The 13,072-nt window shown below is 42.8% G+C and overlaps 1 long non-coding RNA gene across 1 annotated transcript; it reads right to left on the minus strand.

The window, feature by feature from the left end:
- Positions 1-5,124: 5,124 nt before the first annotated feature.
- LOC109279726 lies at positions 5,125-10,716 on the minus strand. Its single transcript, XR_002086316.1, has 3 exons — positions 10,540-10,716; positions 6,936-7,015; positions 5,125-5,628 (listed from the first exon to the last, which is right to left on the minus strand). It is a non-coding gene; the product is annotated as an uncharacterized LOC109279726 (long non-coding RNA).
- Positions 10,717-13,072: the final 2,356 nt, after the last annotated feature.

Genomic DNA, 13,072 nt, shown 5'->3' on the forward strand with positions numbered 1-13,072 from the left:
TCGCAAAATCCTCCCCCACATCTGTTTCCAATCATCACTTCATAATTCAGGGTACATCTCCCATTCCGGAAACCATTTGGACTTCATATAAAAAGATAAGACTTCCTCCTGCCTGGCTCCTCCTGCCTGGCTCAGATATAGTTTATACCAAAGATTAATCAAATGCTATCCTAATTTATATAATGAACAAGGCAGATCAGTAGGTTTTGCAGACTCAAGGATCAGTGTTTTCTGGAAAGTAAGAATAACTAAATCAGGCAATGGGTAGATGCTTTGCCAGATTTTAGTAGGAGCACCTGAAATAAACACTTTCAAAATCTTGCCCATGACACTCACCTCTAGTGAGCTTTTGCTCCTGCTGACAGATGCTAGTAGCTTGATCTTCCTGAGATAACAGCCCTTTTCCCTTCCCTCAAATCTACTTTGGTTTCCTACTGCTAATGGTTTCTGGTCCCTCTAGAAGTTACAACCCTAGGCTCCCTCCCATTCAATACCTGTCACAAAGTACCTATACTTCTCTACTCTTTTTTCTTCATTCACATTTGTCTTCCTACAGTCTTCCCGCCTTTGTGCCACCACAAAGACCTTTTCTCCCCATGTTGCTTCCCCATCTCTCAGTGAAATGTCACCATCCAGATCTCTGTAAAGCAAGAAACGTATTTTATATGAGACTACCTGAGGCCCAAATTGCGTGATTCCTAAATCATGTTTCACATTCTTTTCTTCAACCAGCATTGTACCCCACCAAACACCTTTGTTACTGAACACTGCAGTCGGAGAGATGTGCAACTTCTTGATACTTTCATTGCTTTTTTTCTTTTCTGAAAGTAGAGCTTACAAACCCTGCCTGCAAATCAGGGTACCCCCTTGTATCGAACTCAACAGATACAGAACAAAGCCAGCCAGAAAAGATGGTCCTTGTCTCTCTCTACTAAATAGCCAAAGTACAAATCCCGGTTTTGGAGCCGGATCATTCAGCTTTGCCTCAGGGATATTTGCACCATGGTGTGTCACAGTGCAGCTATGCCCTAAGTAAACCATTGTACAGACTTGTGACAGGCAGACATAATAAAGAGACATAAAACACTTGAAAAGCCTTAATTGTCAAGAAAAAGAAGAGTTTGTTAAGGGCAATGTTTGAAAGAGAAATAATTTAATCCAAAAAAAGGCAAACCTGAGTCAGAATCTCCAGATAAAATTTCTGGCAGTGGGATACACCAGCATGGAAATCGCCCTCCAAGGAGAGCAACAAAACCCTCCTCGTTTGGAATTTTAAGGCTCATGTAGACTGGGCACAGAGCAGAATCCAGGGAACAACATTAGATGCCATGAAAGGCTTACTCCGCTGCTAAATTCAGTGACAGAGAAATGAGCTGAAAGCTCTGGTGTTACTAAGGTACCTCTTATTCACAGCTCAACTGTCTTTTATGTTTACATTCATTACAGGATGCTGACGTGGTGTTTTCTTCTGTACTCTGATACGTTTTTTTAGCTGAAAAACACTAGTAAAGAGATTGAATTACTGACACAGAAACATTAATTGATTATTTGATATTATCATATTCTATGTTCATCACAGAAATAATTAAAATTATTTCCTTTCCTTCAAAAATGGGAGAGAAGAGACAGGCAAATGGGAAATTGCCTCCGAACCCCACAGAGAAATAACTGACACAGGCATTCGCCTCGGCAGTCCAGCTAGTCATGTGGCTGGCACATGGTCCTGAGCAGCCAAGTCTTCAATAAAGATAAAAGCATGACTAATTGCAGTCTTCCTTCTCAGGTGCCACAGCAGTAGGCATTAGCCAGACTGAGCTCAAAGCACTAGAATAATTAGCCTGAGTCGATGGTGGGCCAGCATTTGTCTGCCGTGATGACTTGACTGGGCTGGAGCTGCGTGGTCAAAAGCCACCTCTAAAGCTGTCCTCTGTAGATGCTCATTCCAAATACTGAGGTTGAGTCCCAAGGGTGAATGCCGGGTAAAAAATAAAGACCAAGAAGTTAAGACAAAGGAGGATTTGGGACATCTCTCCTGATAACCTTTTTGCTTAGCTAGGGGAAAGCCACAGGACAGAATAATCGTATCCCATGGAAGAAGTTAAAAAGGCAAGAGCTGTAGCTACTGCTGACGTTTGATCAGGAGAGCTACTGGAGCGAGCAGCTGCAATTGGAGCCGAAACTTTTTCCTTCTCCAGTTCTTTTTGGCGATATTTTATGTGACGTTAAATTAAGGTCAGATAAAGGACACGTTAGTAATGTCCTTGCCAGTGAAAACCACAAGTTAACTATTAAATTATGTTTATTTACTTACTGTTTTATAAAAAGAGTTTCCCTTTGAAAGTCCATTTGAGGAACCTGTGAGACTGAACAATATTTGGACACAGCTCTGAATAGTTAATGGAAGTTCTCAGTGCTCTGTCTGAAACCAGTTGTGGTTCCCTTTCAGCACATTAGATGAATGTATACACTGGGAATATTTTACTTTGTTTTATGTTATTGCAATTTGCAAAAATTACACTAATAGCACAATTTCATGCAATTATCTGAATGCAAAACATTGTTCGGTTGAATTCCCATAGCCTAATCCTACTAGTTCCCTTGGCTGTCTCACTTTCAATTATGAACCAAGGTCTGCACATCAGATGGAATGCTGCTATTGTAAAAATGGATCCTTTCTTTAAAAGTTATTTTCAGTGGTCTTCTGCTATACAGGCTGTTTTTATTGTCTGCAACCAAAGGCACTAAGGAAATCTGATTTTAACATCACAGGCCTGCAATACGTATACTTTAGCTAGAGCAGTTTGTTGTGTTATTGTGGTAATAACCCAGTTATGTTTGCACCATAACTGTACCTCTAAATGTCTCCTGAGCTGCACGTATGGGGCAAAGCCTGGCTTTATGAATACACAAGGGAAGGGGAAGAAAAGAGGAAGGCCATACAGAGAATTACATCCTCTTTTCCTTCCATGTGTAACACAGCTAACACAGTTTTGGAAGGCAGGCGATGGATGATGTTAACACTACATTAATGCTAACTTGATGGTCAAGTCTGAGTGTTCAGAAATCATAAGGCTGGCTAGGGGATCATACATGTCTGGTTTTGTATTTGCTTTTCCCTTTTTGAAGCCTTTACAGTTCGCATGTTCAAGTTTTACTCCATGATCCAAGAAAAAAATTGAGCTTTTTTTCCTTTTTAAGTAAAGTCCAAGTTTTTATTAAATCGCATGACTCCAGGATCTAGGACTTAAAGGAAAATACCAAAGAAGTTGAGACTTATAAGAGTCAGTGACAATGTGCTAAGTTCCCCAAATCAAGTTAATGAATTAGCCTAGCCAACTGACCTCCCTCTCTGGAAGGCAGCACGTTTTGTACGTCTTGAAAAATGTGGATAACGTCATACTGTTGAGTATACTTCCTCGAAGCTTCAGAAGGCTTGACTCCTGCTCTAATACATCCCTCTCTCTGTTCCTCTGGAATACCTATCCTGCATTTCCTCATTTGTGCTCAATGTACTGCATCCTTGATTGCTTACAGACCTCTCCTTTTTGGTAGGAGGAAACCATTCTTACATCCACTTTGGAAAGAACTTGCATTCCTTGACTCGACCAGGACAAATGTAATAGATCCTTTTTAACTGAAGTTACATGCATACATTTCTTTGAAAATCAGTCTCTAAGCACCATTCCTTTGTTGTGAATGGAAAGAAATAATACGCATTTCATTATAAGATAGGGCAGACAGCCTCTGGCCTTGCCTGGCTCCCTCCTTTGTCTATAGAGGAAGGCTTCAATAACTAGGTCCTTTCTTGTAGATGGATAACATCAGATGAAATGAATACCAACCTTGGTGTCACGTTTTGGGTACCCATGAACCAAAATAATAAAATTAAATTCCTTTTTCATTTTCGCTGCCTTAAATATCTTCCATCTTTTTTGCCCTAAAGGAACAGCTGCCTCTCCAGGCATTTATCTGACATCATTATTTAGATCTCCAAATGACCTTCATCAAAGAAAAGGAACTGGAGACATGATATTTTGGATATTAGAGGGTGAAAAATAAGCAGAAAAAGAGGGAAAAAACCAAGTAAGATTTTAAACAGGAGAGCAATAAAGAACAAACTCACCTTTTTTAGCTTTGCATTTCACCTTTTACATACTAATTATATAGTCACACACTCAGATACACACACATAGATACCCCGTTACTAATTACCTTTAAGGGATACCTCAGAAGCAGGATTCTCCCATCTTATTTTGGCTGGCATGCTTTGTAGTAGCCCTTCTCATTGCATCGGAGAACATGGCCATTCTGGCATTTTACTTACACCGTATTTTATTTGTAAGTATTAGTGCTAGCCCAGAAGGAAGTCTCAGGGAACACAAATTTCATTTTGTGCTATGTGCCAGCCATCTCCATCACAGACACCAAAGATTAAAAAATATATATCAGCTCCCTAAGGATCCTTTCATTTTCTTCGCCTGCTTTCTTAGAGCTGCCACAGTCGCTCCCTCTTTGCAGAGGATCAGACAGACACATGTAACATCTCTACTCACTTGTGCAGGGAATCACTCACAAAGCTGGTTCCTATCATTAAGTTACTTGGAGAAGTAACCGATAGTGATGCAGGCCTCGGCAATTATTTAACATCATGAACAGACAGAAATAAGTGGACTGGCTGCCTTGATGCTGCAGTACTTCTTTCTCACATGACTGTCTGGAAATTCTGCTGCCTTGAATCTCTGGTTTCTAGTGAATGTATAGTAAGGCACCAGCCTCTTGCTTGGGGATGCCTTTCACAGGTATGGTACAGTGTATTATGCTTTCCAGCATTTATGTGTTATATGCACTGCTGGCGCAAAAGTTTACATTGGAACTGGCAAGGTTATTAATTACAATTCTGATTTAACCTTCCTACGTCTTTTATATCTTTGCAACACCCATTTTTATATATATATGCATGCACACATACATTTATAAATATACAAGCATTTGATGCTCTATTTTTGGAGCAGAAATCAATACTAGCTGCCCACTGCCAAGTGGCTCCCCAGAATGTGTGGCCATGAAGTTCTGCATTAACAAACACCGGTACATGGGACATAGAGGAGAAAAAAGAAAAATGTTCAAATTAAGGCATATTTCTATTTCACATTTGCAAAGCATTATATACACAGAAAATTAGAAGGGAACAAAATCCACACTCTTAGTGCCCTGAAAGTTGTGTATCACACATTATATTCCATTATACATTTTTTAAAAGGCTCCACCTACTCTCTGGGACTAGAAATCTTTTAATAGCATGAAGTTAGTCAATCTTTCTTTCATTAATATTCATATATATGCCCCAGTTCTTACATTTAAATCCACTAATGAAGATTCACTGCTGCTGCAGCTGAACACGGTGCAGGACTGGGACCCTTTTGTGCCAGCAGCCCCCACGGAGCACTGAACTGCGTGGTGGGCAAACGGCATTCATTAAACAGCGGCCGCTTCACCTGCTTTCTGCTCCCTTAGTCCTTCTGCTAATTCCTTTAATATCTTCAGCGCACCCTCAGCTGAGGGGGGATGTGTTCCCATTGCGGTGATGAGAATGATAGGCAGGGACTTGTAACGTGCCTGTCCTCTGTGCTGCAAAAGACATTTTAATAATCTTTGCCAAGTTATTCAATCTTTTCATCTTTTGCATTATAAAATGTTCCCCATTTTATGAAAGGGAGACAATAGTGCTTCTCTTCTTCCCAAGGATTTCTTACAACTAAACAGCTTCTGGCTTCCATTTAGCACTAACTCGATCTCTTTACGCAGCACCACACTGTGATGTGTAAACTTAGCCTGAAACAGAGTCTGGAGGCAGAAGAGACCTTTACGATCATTTAGTCTGGCTTCCTCTAGGATTTTTCTCAGGGATTCCTGCATGAGGCTCCACGGTTTCAGTTGCCAAGGAAACAATTATCAATCTTTTCCATCCCTCACCATCCATATCCCTCCTTTCCATTTTGTCACTTCTTGCTCCGATAAAAAAATCCTGTCAAATGTCCTAGTCCTTAGCTCTGGCATCCTCGCCTCCACCCCAAAGAACGGGAAAGGGTAGTGAGGACCCTTGGCTGGGAGTTTTGCCTGAAGCTTACCTCTTATCCTTGGATTCTGTGCTGCATGTGAATGACCCTTTGAAAATGATCCTCTCAGCTGCAGATAGCTTATCAAATGCTGTATTGTTTGGTTAACACAAGACATATTATTTTTTAAATTACCCAGCAGTGTACCGCTTGATATATTTTTGATATCTTTCCTTTCACCACAGCCTTAGCTTCACTACAGCCTCATGCAGAAATGCTTTGGAAAAAACCACTTCATTGTAACATTCAGCTAAAGAGCAAAAGCAATAATGAGGAAAAGAAAGGAAGATGCAAAGAGATGGAAAACTGCGTAGGAGGACAATAGAAAGCAAAAACCCTGCATCAACTAGAGAATAAATTAGATGCAGTCAGAGCCAGAGATAAACTTTTGGAGTCTCAGGAGGTTAAACTCAGGTACCTTCAGGCAAGTTACAGGAGATCTGCATGGTTCCTTAAGGTCTAATGAGTCCCACCTGTATAATTCATAGCTTCTCACAGTCGCACTGATTTTCTACCCTTAAACATAACTCTGATCAGGGTGACTGTTTGAAGGACAGAAGGGTGTCTCACCAATGTAATTTGAAAGGTAATCCCCTCAAATTCAGTGGAATTATATCAGTGTAATCAGTTCCCCAGTGTGCACAGGAAGGAGGATGAACACACCAACTGCAGGGAGGGAAAGAAGAACCAAGTACTCACAAAAAGCTTATGGGGAAGAGGGCTGCCATTTGGTATGTTTTGATAATTCACTGCTTAGAGTTATTGTCCCCCTTTTATAAGTAACCTAATGATAGCTCACATAAAGGAAAGCAGACTTACCTTGCAAACCTCAGGAATGTCAGATGATCAAAGAAAAGTCAGCGACACATAGAAACTGAAACATTCCTCAGGGTAAGCTCCTAGGGAGAGAGAAACAAGGTAGACCACACGAATAGGACAATTCCTGCTTATGGTCAGGGAGTCATGCTTCAGCCCTTCCTCTTCTGTATACTCATTTTTGGAGCTTGCTGACGTTTTTTTGCTCTGTGTGTGAGAGAGAGACATAACAGGATGGTTCTGAGGATGGCCAAACCATGCATGTATACACAGAAGACGTTATGTCATACATACACCACAGTGGAAACACTTGGCGCATGTCCAGTAGATCTGGCACCAGAGCCACTGTGCCCCTGCTGGGACCACCAGGAGCCCACACCTCAGGACAGGCCTGTGGCATTGCTCACTATGAGCCTGGGAAATCTGGATATTTTGGCCATTTGGGTCCATTTGTTTAAGATGCTGCATCTAAACACAGCCCAGCAAGATGCACGGATACTGAAATCCCTGATACTTTTTCCTGCAGAAATCACTTGCTGATGGTTTAGGGTGGTTGCAACAGAAGTAGTAAGATAAATCTATGTGTGAAAAACGATGGACAAAACAAGTTATTTTTCTGAATGACAACAATATCTCAGTTTTCCTGTTCGCTATTTTCCTGCCAGGCTGTACAGAAGAATGTTAGAGGGAAGCAAATAGGAAGAAAACAGTGACAATGTACCAATACCGTTTCAAATATCACAGAGCTGTTAAAAGAAGTATATCGAGGAATATCTACCCACATAACTTCAAGCAGGCGAGTGTTAATTTATCCTAAGTCCAGGGAGAATAAAGAAGACACTGAACTGCTGAAAACCACAGCTAGACAAAAAGGAATGGATGAACAGCAGTGTTGGGATGAGTCAGAAAAAGCCAGCCTTTAAGAGAGAGTTGGTTTTCGCACTTGACCTTGAACAGGTGCATTTATGCTCAGTGGAAGCTCTTGAAACAACTGTGTTTTCTGGTAAGACTTATGTACAAATACTCTTTCTTTGTTTCATTTCATGTTTCATCTTCTGATTTTCTTCCTTTGGCTGAAGAAATATCTTTTGTTTCAAAAAAGGTATTCTTGAGCCCCCTGGATCAGCTGCTGGCCCAAAGCGTGTTGGGTCAGTGCAGTGCAGAGCAGGGGCTGCTGGCTTCTCTATTCACATGTTGAATGCTGGACTCAACTACCCTGAAGAAGGCTATGTGGAGGGAAAAAACCATCCCTGGTTGGCAGTGACATGAGATGACTTAGTGTGCTGGCTGCCTCACAAGCCTGTGCTTTCTCCCCTCGGCAGCAGTACACAAATGCGAGAACTCATTATTCCCAGATAAGGAAAGCAACAACAACCCCATAACAACAAAAAAAAAAATCACCCAAGAAAAAAACCCCAACAAACAGGTAAACCTGAGAAGGGTACTGTCACTTGACCCTACTGTTTCTCCTGTCAGGGTGTGCTGCACAGTTCCCAGGCAACCGCTCTCCTGCTGCTGCCTGCCCCTGCCAGGCTGATGGCAGGGAAGAGGGTATCAGTTTGCAGAAAGAGAGTGATCCCATGCCACGCAGAAACAGCACGGTCTTCCCTTACGGCAGACCCAAGCATATTAATTGAGCAAATGGCACCAGGAGGCAAAACCTGAAGGTTATCTCTTCTGCTGCCTGCATAGGCTTTAAACTACTCAACTCCTGTTCACACTATAGGACAGCTTGGCAGTGGGGTGCAGGCAGCGGTGTCCTCTCCGCAGCCCTGGCTGGAGATGTACTGGGGAGGAAAAGGCTCTCTACTGCTTAGGAAGCCTGAGAGGGAGTCAGGAAGGGCTCCGGTCGTGGAGGACTTGTGTCCAGGAGAGCCCCTACTGCTTGCTTCTGGGTCCAAGACCCTTTATGCCCTCAGAGTCAAAAATATCTCATTTCTTCAAATCTCCTCTAAGATCTTGGATGTTTCAGACTTGTCAACGCCATCCACTAAGCTAAACATCCCAATCTACTCCTATTCACAGCTTCTACCTTTCCAACACTAAAGTAGCCCATTGCTATCAGAGCATGCCTGATCACTCTGCGTGACTGTGTTAATCACTGTCTTCTGTCCTGCTAATCATTGCCAACCCCTGCTGTTCTCAATGGTGATTTCATAGAATCATAGAATCATTGAGGTTGGAAAAGACCTCTAAGATCACCGAGTCCAACCGTCAACCCAACACCACCATGCCCACTAAACCATGTCCCTAAGCGCCTCATCTACACATATTCATTTAGATCATAGATTAAATTGTTACATTAATGGATTAAACAGCTTCCAGTGTTGCCCTAATCTCCATGAGCCTCTCCTGGACTCTTCACTGGCTGTTTGAGGTCTGTCAGTTGGCCTCCTCTCAGTGCCGTTCACACAAACTGTATTGATATTGCAGAGTGTTCATTTTCAGACTCAAAATGCAGCGCACTACTGACTCATATGCCCAACACACTTTCACATACATTATCACTATGCAATTACCTTTGTCAACCAAATATATAGTCTCATCAAAGCACAAAAATGAGGTTTGTTTGACAAGTGTGCTTATAGTTACCATAAAACTATGTCAGTGGCATTAATCATATTCTTTCCCTTAGTTCTTTTGTGACTGAATCCCATACAAGCTTTCCTTTATTTTCCCTGGAACTGAGCTAAGGCTAGCCAGCCTGCAACTACTGGGCTCATTCTTTGGGGCAAAATTAATACTAGTCTTTTGCTCTGCTCTATACTGCTTTTATTGTGTCCTGACCCCACTTTTCTCTGCCTTTCTCTGCCCTGACCTCCTTCACAGAAGAGCATGTCGTCTTTTGCTCCTGCAGAGGCTTAGGGGGAGGGCTTGAGGCTTCTTCCCCTCCCTTACAGAGCACTGTGGAGCTACTGCATGTATGAAACTCTGGGTTCTGGGAGGGTAGAGGGCAAGAGAGAGGGCTGTGGGGATCTGCATGCCCACGGTACCACCTCGGTACCTCCACCATGTGTTAGTCCGTCCCACAGAGACGGCCCCTAGTGATAAAAGGGACCAGACTGCCTGAGAAATGAGGGATGAGTGAGTAAGGGCAGAGCTGGGGAGTTCTCCTGCCCCTGCTTACACTTCTCCTAACCTTTGTCCAACAGGTTTAGCAGTACTGCCCTGGTTGATGATACCATAATATCATCCTTTTGGTTGTTATCGGCAGCAAGGCTCAAATGGTATAATTTCTCCTTGCCTGTGGGTCTACTCTAAAGTCTGCTGGAGTCTTTTCATTAGCATCAATTAGCATCAGATCAGAGTTTATGATTGCATTTCCCTGGCAGTGTAAAAGATGCGTCACACTCATTCTCTTCCTTTTTGGGATGCTCAGCATGATCAGAGGGTCTCCTGTGCAGGAGAGCAGTAGCAGTTGCATTTGCTTCTCCAGAGGCGTTACAGGGCTTCTTTCCACTCACCAGGCCCCTTTCATGCAGCGTGCAGTTTCAGAGCCACTGGTGGGGCTCCTTCCCACCAAACCAGATTCTCTGATTGCAGGATTCCCCAGAGAATTAAAATAGATTTTTCCCACAAGTTATTAAAGAAATCAGTGTTTACTCACCAGGAAACAGATTCAAGATCATACGGCTGTCCTGCCAGGGTAACCTGTCTTATAAGCCTGTATAAAGAGCATATGCCAGGCCACGGAGAGCACATGAGAAACACACGTTGCACGGTACAGAGGGTAGATGCAGCAGAATCGGTTTCAGATGATCGTCACAGCATTCAGCAACGTACTTCAAGTGCCCTTTGCTGAGGAGGCCTATTAATAAATGGAGAAAGAGGCCATAATAAACTAAAGAACAACTGCTTCACAGTTCAGAGACTAAATATAGTGCCCTGGGCAAGCAAGCGAGATGGCTCAGTAACAGACAGCTCAGCACAGACCAGTTAGGACCATTGATAACTCTGCTTATTGCAAAGAGGAAAAGCAGGATGATGGGAGAAAATAAAGAAAAGAAGGAAGAAGAAAAGTGAGAGAGAAGGCAGCCACAGAAAACTGAGCTTTATAGTAAGTGTGTGCATTGCCCTGTGATCCTGTCTGCCTATAGTTAGAGGGCAAGGAGGCTGTATTAAAACTCTTAAAAAAACAGATCCTTTCTCTGTAACCTCCACTTGTGGTGAAGTAAAGTAATAAATGACAAATGTGGTTCAGGAAAATTTTCTCAAAGTTTTCATTAAACATAAGGAGTAATAAAACATTATGAAAGGAACCCAAGCATTGTTTCTGTTGTAAACAGCAGGCGGTTTACTTCTCAGAGATTGCTTATCAGTTATTCTTTTTCCGCAAAGCAGATCATTGGCTTCTCAAGCATCTGCACATAGCTCAAAACCTTGGAGTATTTCTTGGTGAAAGCCCTGTCTCCTTTGAAAACTCTGAAAGTGGTAATGAGGAAAGGCAAAACAAACACCCATCTCTGCTCAGTTTTCTTCTCACGGGGCTGAAATCAGGCTGCTGCCTTTGCAGCCGAGGTGAAATATCTTGTGGGGTGTGTGAAAAAAAAACCAATCCAAACAGCCCCTAACCTTCCTGGGAAGTGATATTCTTCATCTTCATTACTGTAGCCAGAAGCCTCTGGAGAGCAATGGATTTCAGAAGCTAGAGGACTCCCATTTTTGTTCAAAGGAAGGGCAACTGAGATGGATGAATGCGCCCCTGTGACCTTTCACCATCCAGATTTTGCGTTCAAGTAGTTCCATCAATTTGCTGGGAATCTCACAGTCAATGGTTCCAGCACTGGATGTGTGGGAGCTGTTAATATTCGATATCCAACCGAGGTATTATAAAATCCTCTGTGCAGGCACAGCGCTGTTCCCTGTGATCAAAGGTATGTGTTTGAGGATCTTTGACTCCTTCTAGAAAAAAGCACCGGTGATACCCTTACTTGAGTGCTGAATGAATATTCTGCTTACTTCTGCTTTACCTCTAGTACCAACTATTTTTTAACTGAAATAAAATAGTACTTTGAGTACTTTTTTGTAATTGTCTCTATGTTCTTTGAATTCTTCTGCTACCTCTGTTTCAAAGCACCTGAATTACAATGTCTCTCACAAGGTTTCCCAGCTCTACCAGATTTGGCTGGGGTGGAGTTAATTTTCTCTTCGCAGCAGCCCATATAATCCCGTGTTTTGGATTTGTGTCCAAAACAGTGCTGATAACGCACCAGTGTTTTAGCTATTGCTGAGCAGTGCTTGCACAGGGTCAAGACCTTCCCTGTTTCTCTGGCCTACTCTGGCGCCCCAGTGAGTAGGCTGGGGGTGGGTAAGAGGCTGGAGTGGGACAGCCGGGACAGCTGACCCAAACTGACCAAAAGGATATTCCATACCATATAACGTCAGATTCAGCAACAAAAATTGAGGGGAAGGGGGAGATTCCAAAGCTGCTGTTGCTCAGGGACAAGCTAAGCATCGGTCTGCTGGTGGGAGGTGGTGAGTGATTGCCCTTGCACCACAGAATCATAGAATTGTTTAGTTTGGAAAAGACCTTTAAGATCATCGAGTCCAACCGTCAACCTAACACTGCCAAGTCCACCACTAAACCACGTCCCTAAGCACCACATCTACACATCTTTTAAATACCTCCAGGGATGGTGACTCAACCACTTGCCTGGGCAGCCTGTTCCAATGCTTGACAACCCTTTCGGTGAAGAAATTTTTCCTAATATCCAAACTAAACCTCCCCTTGAGGCCATTCCTCTTGTCCTATCGCTTGTTACTTGGGAGGAGAGACCGACACCTACACTTGTGGGTTTTCTCCTCTATTATTATTAAGTTGTCTTAATCTCAACCCAGCCTTCTTTCACACCCGTATATTTGAACATTTCTACTGTGCTCAGCACTTAAAAATGTCATCTAGCACCCAACCTGCTTTATTTCAAATTGGATTTTCAGCATCTAGTACACTGGCCACCGACTAAGGTTTCAGTGCCACCTCATTGCAGTTAAATAGCAGGGCAGGACCCCACGACTAAGGTTTCAGTGCCACCTCATTGCAGTTAAATAGCAGGACTAAGACAGGATTTTTAAATCCCTTCACTTCTTGGTACTGACAGTGCGTACCGTACACTCACCTGGGGGAGCCGAGCCGAGCCGCG

The sequence above is a fragment of the Aptenodytes forsteri genome, unplaced genomic scaffold (genome assembly GCF_000699145.1).
Source record: "Aptenodytes forsteri isolate BGI_AS27 unplaced genomic scaffold, ASM69914v1 Scaffold56, whole genome shotgun sequence".
Taxonomy (NCBI): Eukaryota; Metazoa; Chordata; class Aves; order Sphenisciformes; family Spheniscidae; genus Aptenodytes; species Aptenodytes forsteri.